The sequence below is a fragment of the Lynx rufus genome, unplaced genomic scaffold (genome assembly GCF_022079265.1).
Source record: "Lynx rufus isolate CCGP_SWC_20201006 ecotype Redwood Valley unplaced genomic scaffold, mLynRuf1.p SCAF_9, whole genome shotgun sequence".
NCBI lineage: Eukaryota > Metazoa > Chordata > Mammalia > Carnivora > Felidae > Lynx > Lynx rufus.
This window is the reverse complement of record NW_025814897.1, coordinates 71146394-71154873: the sequence shown is the minus strand read 5'-3', so window position 1 is coordinate 71154873 and position 8480 is coordinate 71146394. Positions and strand designations below refer to the sequence as shown.

The 8480-nt window shown below is 37.3% G+C and overlaps 1 long non-coding RNA gene across 1 annotated transcript; it reads right to left on the bottom strand.

Moving 5' to 3' along the window:
• Positions 1 to 1342: 1342 nt before the first annotated feature.
• Positions 1343 to 3448, bottom strand: LOC124505179 (uncharacterized). The gene is made up of 2 exons (XR_006960574.1): positions 3244 to 3448; positions 1343 to 1524 (listed from the first exon to the last, which is right to left on the bottom strand). It is a non-coding gene; the product is annotated as an uncharacterized LOC124505179 (long non-coding RNA).
• Between the last annotated feature and the right edge of the window lie 5032 nt (positions 3449 to 8480).

Below are 8480 nucleotides of genomic sequence, written 5' to 3'. Positions count from 1 at the left end.
AGGAACTTGCCCTTTGTATCTCTTCATCGGCTGTTGGTTTGTATCCTTTAATATTCTCTGTAATAAACTAGTAATTTTGAGAAAATGGGGTTTTTTTAAGTTCTGTGAACAACTCTAGCAAATTAATGGAACCCAAGGAGGGGGTTGTGGGACCCTCCAATCCGTAGTCAGTGGGTCGGTCAGCGATGGGTGTCTGAAGCAGAGGACAGTCTTGTGGGACTGAGTCCTTCACTTGTGGAATGTGATACTATTTCTGGGTAAATTGTGTCAGAATTGAGTTGAATTGTAGGACACGCAGCTGGTGTTGCAGAATTACTTGGTAGTGGTGTGGGGAAACCACATTCCCCCATTGGAATTCTAGAACAATTAAGTTTAATTTCAAAATAAAACAGCACTTAGGGGCGCCTGGGTGGCTCAGTCGGTTAAGCGTCCGACTTCAGCTCAGGTCATGATCTCGTGGCTCGTGAGTTCAAGCCCAGCGTTGGGTTCTGTGCTGATAGCTGGGAGCCTGGAGCCTGCTTTGGATTCTGTGTCTCCCTCTCTCTCTGCTCCTCCTCCACTCACTGTCTCAAAAATAAATAAAACATTAAAGAAAATTTTTAAAGTAAAACAGCACTTAAAAAACTGAGATTTCTTGGGGCGCCTGGGTGGCACAGTCGGTTAAGCGTCCGACTTCAGCCAGGTCACCATCTCGCGGTCCGTGAGTTCGAGCCCCGCGTCGGGCTCTGGGCTGATGGCTCGGAGCCTGGAGCCTGTTTCCGATTCTGTGTCTCCCTCTCTCTCTGCCCCTCCCCCGTTCATGCTCTGTCTCTCTCTGTCCCAAAAATAAATAAACGTTGAAAAAAAAAAATTTAAAAAACTGAGATTTCTTATAAAAATCTGTATTTTTAGCCTTTTCTTGAAAAATGAAGATCTGTCAATGCTGGGCTGGCATCTTGAGTGGTAAAAAACTAGAGCTTAGTTGTGGCTTTCTAAATGAGTATACATATATATTGCACCAAGCCCAAATTATTAATTTACAGTTTCTATCCAGTCTTGTAGGTATTTAAATATGTGGCCCCACTTAAAACATTTGAAGAAAGCTCTCATTTGTGTTCTAGTGTGAATCTTTGCTTCTAAAGACTAAATATTCTAGGTTCTTTACATAATTTGGTCCTTATTCTCTCTGGACCTCTTCAATGTACCAATGTTTACTTTAAAGCATATCATCTGGCTATTTCAGAATGGGGTGGATGCACTTTTTTTTTAATTCTTTTTTTTTTAGGAATGCAATTTGAGACCTCCTTTTGCCTATTCTTAAACCAGAAAAACATACTTAGAGGTAATTAACAACAGCTCTCAGTGCTTTTAGTAGTAGAGGTTTTATTAAACCAGCCCTTCAATTATCCTTTCTAAAAGGAGTTATTTGAACTTAAATGCAAGGAATCCTGTTTATTCTTCTTGAATTTCATCATCTTCAATGGTTGATTTTCCTATCTTTATTCATCTTCTGTGTCTTCATTCAGGCACATAATAATGAAACAGCTATTAAGGGAAAATCAAGGCAAAGAAATCTTCAGCAAACAGATCCCCACTTAATTTCTTCTTGATGAAATTAACTGAATATTCTCATTAAAAATCGGCAACCCCCTCCCCCCATATGAGAATTTTGACTACGTGAAGCCTTTTCAAGAGATTAAAGTGAGTCTAAGATCCTAAACTTGGGGACCACTTCCAAACTGAAATGGTAATAGCAGAATTGAAGCTGTTCTATAAAAATGCAGTAGAAATTTGTACACTGATAGCATATGACAATAATGCTAAACATGCAATTTGAAAAATTTTAATCCTGTTTCTCAGTTCTTTGGGATTTTCTCAATTACATTGCTTGTAAATAATGACAGTTTTGTGTCTTTCCAAATTAGCATGGTTTTTATTTCTTCCTAAGGTTAGAAGCTCTAGTATAATATTGATGAAAAGTGGGGATAGTGATCATTCTTGTCTGTTTAAAGGAATGACCCTAACATTTCATCATTTATGTGACATTTGTTGTAGTTTCTTTTCTCCATGACCCTAGAACTTAAGTTTGTTTCTATTCTAGGTTTGTCTTATTCCTCCCTCCTTATTCCTTTCTTCCATCCTTTCTTCCTTCGTTCATTCTTTTCTCCCTTAAATGATAAAAAGATGAATTATTTCCTCTATTGATACTATCTTTTTTCTTTTTTTAATTGGCTAATGTGTTTCATTACGCTATTTTTTTTAATGAAATCTAATTGACGTACAATATTATATTTGCTTCAAGCGTACCACATTGTGATTCAACATTGCAGTATATTGGGAGTGCTTATCACAGTGTTGACCATCTGTACCACACAATGGTATATTACATTATTAACCACAGTATTCCCCGTGCTATACTTCATATCTATGTGCATTATGTATTTCATAACTGCAAGTTTGTACCTAGTGATCCCCTTCACCTCTTTCAGCCTCCCTCCAACCCTCTCCTCTGGCAACCACCAGTTTATTATGTGTATTTATGAATCTTTTTTATTTTTGTTCATTTGTTTTTGTTTTTAAATTCCATGTATAAGGGAGATTGTATGGTGTTTTTCTTTCTCTGACTTCACTTAGCTTAAGATCCTCAAGGTCCATCTGTGTTGTCACAAATGGCAAGATTTCTTTCTTTTTCATGGTTGAATACTATTGTGTTGGACATAGATGCCACGTTTTCTTTATTTATTCATCTATCAATGGACACTTAGGTTGCTTCCATGACTGACTATAGCAGATACTGCTGCAGTGAACATGAGGGTGTGTATACCTTTTTGAGTTTGTGTTTTTTGTTTCCTTGGGATAAATACCCAGAAGTGGAATTGCTGGATTATGTGGTAGTTCTATTTTATTCAGGGGGTAGCTTTCCTACTGTCAGTCACAGTGGCTATGCCAATTTACTTTCCCACCAACCGCACACATGAGTTCCCTTTTCTCCTCCCTCTTGCCAACACTTGTTAGAACACTTACAAATACAAAAGACAGGAATAACAGGCATGAGGTGATCACTCGTGCGGTTTTGATTTGCACTTCCTTGACTAGTGACTTTGAGCACCTTTCATGTACCTCTTGCCCATCTTTATGTCCTGGAAAAATGTCTACTCAGATCCTTTGCCCATTTTTTAAATCAGATTGGGTTTTGTTTTTGTCATGTTTGTTTTTTGCTGTTGAGGCGTACGAGTACTTAATGTATTTCAGATATTAACTAACCTCTTATCAGGTATGTCCTTCTACAGTTATCTTCTCCCATTGAGTTGCTTGACTTTTGTTGATGGCTTTCTTCACTGTGCAGGAGCTTTTTAGTTTGACGTAGTTTGGTCTGTTTTTGTTTTTTTGCTTGTGGTGACCTACTAAAAAATTAGTGGTGACCTACAAAAAAAAAAAGGGTGCCAATCCATGTCGAGGTAACTGCCTATGTTTTCTTCTCTGGGTTTTATGGTTTCAGGTCTCACATATAGGTCTTTAATCCATTTTGAGTTTAGTTTATATTTGGTGTGGCAAACTGGTGCAGTTTCATTCTTTTGCTGGTAGCTGTCCAGTTTTCCCAACACTACCAAAAAGACTATCTTTTCTGCACTTACATTCTTGGCTTCTTTCTCATAAATTGACCATACATGTGTGGATTTATTTCTGGGTTCTTTTCTGTTCTTTAGGTCTACATGTCTGTTTTTAGCTTATTACTATTGTGTTTTGATAACTATAACTTTACAATAAAGGTTGAAATCAGGAAGCATGTCTTCAGCTTTTTTTTTTTTTTCTTATGATTTCTTTGGCCATTCAGGGTATCTTGTGCTTCTATACAAATTTCATGTCAATTCTGTTCAGTCTTAAAAATGCCACTGGGATTTGGATAGAGATTGCATTGAGTCAATTTTAACAATATTCTTTCAACCATGAGCACTCAATTTTTATGCATTCCATTTTCTTTATCCATGTGTTACTTTTTTAGTGTGTACGTTCACCTGCTTAGCTGAATTTATTCTTATGTATTTTCTCCCTGAAATTGTGTTTTTTTCTGATATTTCATTCATTTATAGAAATGCAAGAGTTTTTTCATTTTGTACCCATCAGCTTTACTGAACTTGTTTATTCTAAGTTTTTTGGGTGAAGTCTTTAGGGTTTTCTATATGTATACAGTATCATGTCATCTGCAAGTAGAGACCGTTTTACTTCTTCCTTTCAAACTGGAAGATTTTATTTCTTCTCTGAGTGCTCTGGCTAGGATTTCCAATACTAAGTTGAATAAAAATGGTGAGGGTAGGCAGCTGTGTCTTTTTATTTTAGAATGTTAACTGTGGGCTTGTCATATATGGTCTTTATTATGTTTCTTCCACTACCCGCTTTGTTGAGAGATTTTATAAACAGATGGTGAACTTTGTCAAATGCTTGTTCTGCTCTATGGATCGTGATTTTTATCCTTTTGTTAATGTGGTATATCTATATTCTGTCCTTTTTCTAAGTTAAGCTAGATCCTTAGCTCAACTTATCAGTCTTTTTTTCTAATATAAACATCTAATGTCCTAAGTTTCTCTTCAAGTGCCATTTTCACTACATCTTCATTTTTGGAAAGTAGTACAGATACTTTAATTATTCATTTCTACTTACATTTAACTGGCCATTATCATTTCTTTAGTTCTTCCTAGAGTTACTTGGAGCAATTTCTTTAATCTGTCAGCCATACATAGAAAGAGTGGCGCCTGGGTGGCATCCACTCTTGATTTTGACTCAGGGCATGATTTCACACTAGTGGGATTGAGCCCCACGAAGCCTCCAAGATCAGTGTAATTGGTATTCTCCTTCTCCCTCCGTCTGCCCCTCTCCTGCTCTTTTTGTCTCTCTCTCTATAATATATATATTATATATAATTTTTTTTTTTTTTAATAAAGGGGCACCTGGGTTATCAGTTAAGCATCCAACTCTTGATTTCAGCTCAGGTCATGATCTTGTGTTTCACAGGTTCAAGTCCTGCCTCGGGCTCTGCATTGGTAGTGTGGAGCCTGCTTGGGATTCTCTCTCTCCCTCTTTCCCCGCCTCCCCTGCTCATGTTCTCTCTACAAAATAAAATAATTGAAGACTAATTGTCTTGTGGTCAGAGAACATGGCTGTAGGGTACATATGCTTTGAAACTTATTGGGACAAGTATGTGGTCAACTTCTATAAATGTTCTTTGGATGTTAAAAATTGTCTTATCTGTTGGGTTTTATGTTCTGTATATGTCTAATACTGCCCATTGTGCTGTTCTATATTTTTATTAACTTTTGGTCTGTTTAACTTACGGTGTTAAATCTCCCATCAAGGTTGGAGAAATACCAATTTTTCTCTGTCAACCAACATTTCATGCATGGTTATTTCATATATTTTTAAAGTTTTTTTTGTTTTGTTTTGTTTTTTAATGTTTATTTTTGAGAGAGAGCATGAGGGAGAGGGGCAGAGACAAAGAGTGAGACACAGAATCTGAAACAGGCTCCAGGCCTCTGAGCTATCAGCACAGAGCCTGACGCAGGGCTTGAACTTGGGAACCGGGAAGTCATAACCTAGGCCAAAGTCAGACACTTAACCGACTGAGCCACCCAGGAGCCCGTATACAGTTTTGATCACGCAATGCATCATCTGCAGTCATTGGGTAGTCTAAATCTATTCATTTCTGCTATTCTCACTCATGGTCATTTCCCTGTGTTTGGTGACTTGTATCAAAGTTCTCCAAAGAAAGAGAACCAATAGGGTGTGTGTGTGCCAGTAAATGACACGGACAGCTGCCCAAAGCAGAAATATGAAAGTCACTGTCGTCTGCTTACCATCCTATCCAATTAATCTCGAGCAAACTGATTCTACATCTTGAATCTCCAGTCTACTTACCTCTCTGTTGTCCTGTAATCTCTTCATGTCCAGATTGGGGAGATCTCTCCGTGTCTAATCTTATTCTTCCATTTGACATAGTATGTTATTTGATCTTCATAAAAATGTAAATCTTGGGGCACCTGAGGGGCTCAAGCATCTGATGCTTGACTTCAGCTCAGGTCATGATCTCATGGTGCGGGAGTTCAAGCTTTGCATTGGGCTCGGCACTGACAGTATGGACATTCTGCTTAGGCTTCTCTCTCTTTCTCTCTGCCCTTCCCCTGCTCGATCTCTCAAAATAAATAAATTTTATTTTTAAAAAATGTAAATCTAATCATGTCCCTCTTCAAGATTAAAACTTTTCTAGTTGTTCCTCAAGGAAAAATACTTAAATGGCATGTCATGCTTTGCCACGCCCTTCATTAGTCACTCTCTCTCTACTATTCCCTTCCAGTCACTCTAAACCTCCTTTGGCCCCCTCCAGTGTGAGGATAGTTCTTGTCTTGGCCTCTACACATAGTGTTGTTTTCTTTCCACAAGCAATTATCTCCAAGGTAAATCACTTTTTCCTCTGGGAAGCTGTTCATCCCCGCTCCACAGGCCAATCGCCATCCCCACCCACCCTCTAGAGCTGTTCAGATTAGTTTGGCAACTATAATAAGGAAACCAGAGTTGGCTTTATTCATCTCTTTTGTGAAGTTTGTTCCTATGAGATGCAATCTAGAGAGAAGAAATTTTTGAGTTCAGCAGTGCTAGAGTTTACAGGATTCTTATAAGAACAGAAAACGTCAACAGCACCAACAAAGTAAGAATAGCAGGAAACAGCCTTCAAATCAGGAAATAACTTTAAATTTTTTTTTTTTATGGAGAAAGAATGTATCACTAAGCACATAAATATATTACAGCACAAGATTTCTAAGACCAGTGAGTTTAAAACAATAGTAAATTCATGATGAAAGTTAAAATAAAAGTCTGATTCAGTAGTAACCAAAATAGGATATGTAATATGGCTTGTGGCAATTTTTCAAGTAAGATTTCATTTAATAGCATAGCACTGTACTTAATATAGTCACATTCATTTCTTACAATTTATGAATTTGTTTTAGGTTTCTTTGGGCTATTTTAACATGTCAATTATTTAGCAAAGATTAAATAATTTAAAAGTTATTTAAAAAGGAGTTCTCAGTAATAGTATTTTTAATAAGACATTCCTTTTGAGAAAATATATACATTAACCCCAATACAAAATTTTAATAAAATAGAAAGGAAATCTGAGTTTCATTAAGCATGTTAAGCACATGTGATTTTATACACATGGGCTTTGCAATAGCAGAAGTATACCTAGGATGCAAAAGGTGCACTAGAGAAATAAAAGCACAGGATATATACATTGTAAGTGCAAACTCAATAAATTAGTTAAAATTTTATTACTTAGTAATGTGCGACCAGGTTACAAATCATGTGGCAGTGGTAGCAAAAGTGGCAGGAAGGAACTGAGCACTCAACATGTCTAATAAATAAAGCTTGGTGATTCATTAAATATTATACAAGATCAAAACTTCCAACACTTCTATAGATCTTTAATATCTTTGAGATACGCCAAATATTCCAGGTAGGTAAGAAACTGCCTGACATCATACGTAAATAAATCATCCTGGGAAATTGTTTTTACCGTCTACAAAAGTTACATGGATCCAAAATATGGTCTCCAAGAATAAAAAAACAAAGTAGTCTACCATCTTGCTATCTGTACCCTAGGAGTTCATGAGTATTGTAAATAACCATTTTCTTTGCAATTAAGTCTTCCCACCATTTACTTTCTTAAAAATTAGACTTGCAGTCGGGCTCTTGAAGTACTAAGTAGTCATAGGTCACTTCTGTCATGTAGTCTCGAGGCAGGGGGAAATGAACAAAGATTAGCATCAGTTTTACGGTGACTAAACATGACACCTAAGATCTGGATCTAGAGATAAGCACATATTCTGATTATTCACTGTGCCTTTTAGAACTCCTACCAGTGCTTTTGTTCTTTATCTTCGATAGGATTAGCTTCGTCTGATTTTTGCAGTAAGGCAAAAGACCTCTCCTTTTCCTCCACTTTAATTAGTCTCAAATTATGAGATCTGAGAGAAAATTCTCACTTCACAAAAAGTTAACATCTTTAGGGCCATTCTTTTCTTCTGACAAGTCTGTTTATATTAACTACATATTGAAAAATACTAATCCTGAGCAAGAGTACTAAGAACAGTTTTGACTAAACAATTCCTTCATTTTTAAACCTGAACAGCTTTAAAAATTCAACCACGGAATGAAGTCAGTGAGACTGGAATTAAGACTTCTGCTGTCCACGGCAAACCTGAATACTCGGAGCAGAAATAGAACACACGTAGAAGGTAACACACGACAGTGAAAAGCATCAAACTGATGCGCCTGGATTTTGTCGTGTTTGACAAATGTCATTCAGTCTTTCATGGATAAAGGTAGCTGGGAGAACGGCATTGGCCAGTGTACTGCATTAAACGGATCCCTCAGAAAGGCAAACACGGGGTTCTTTTTTAGGCAGGCACAGACTCCCCCCCCCCCCCCCCCCCCCCGACACACACATTCAA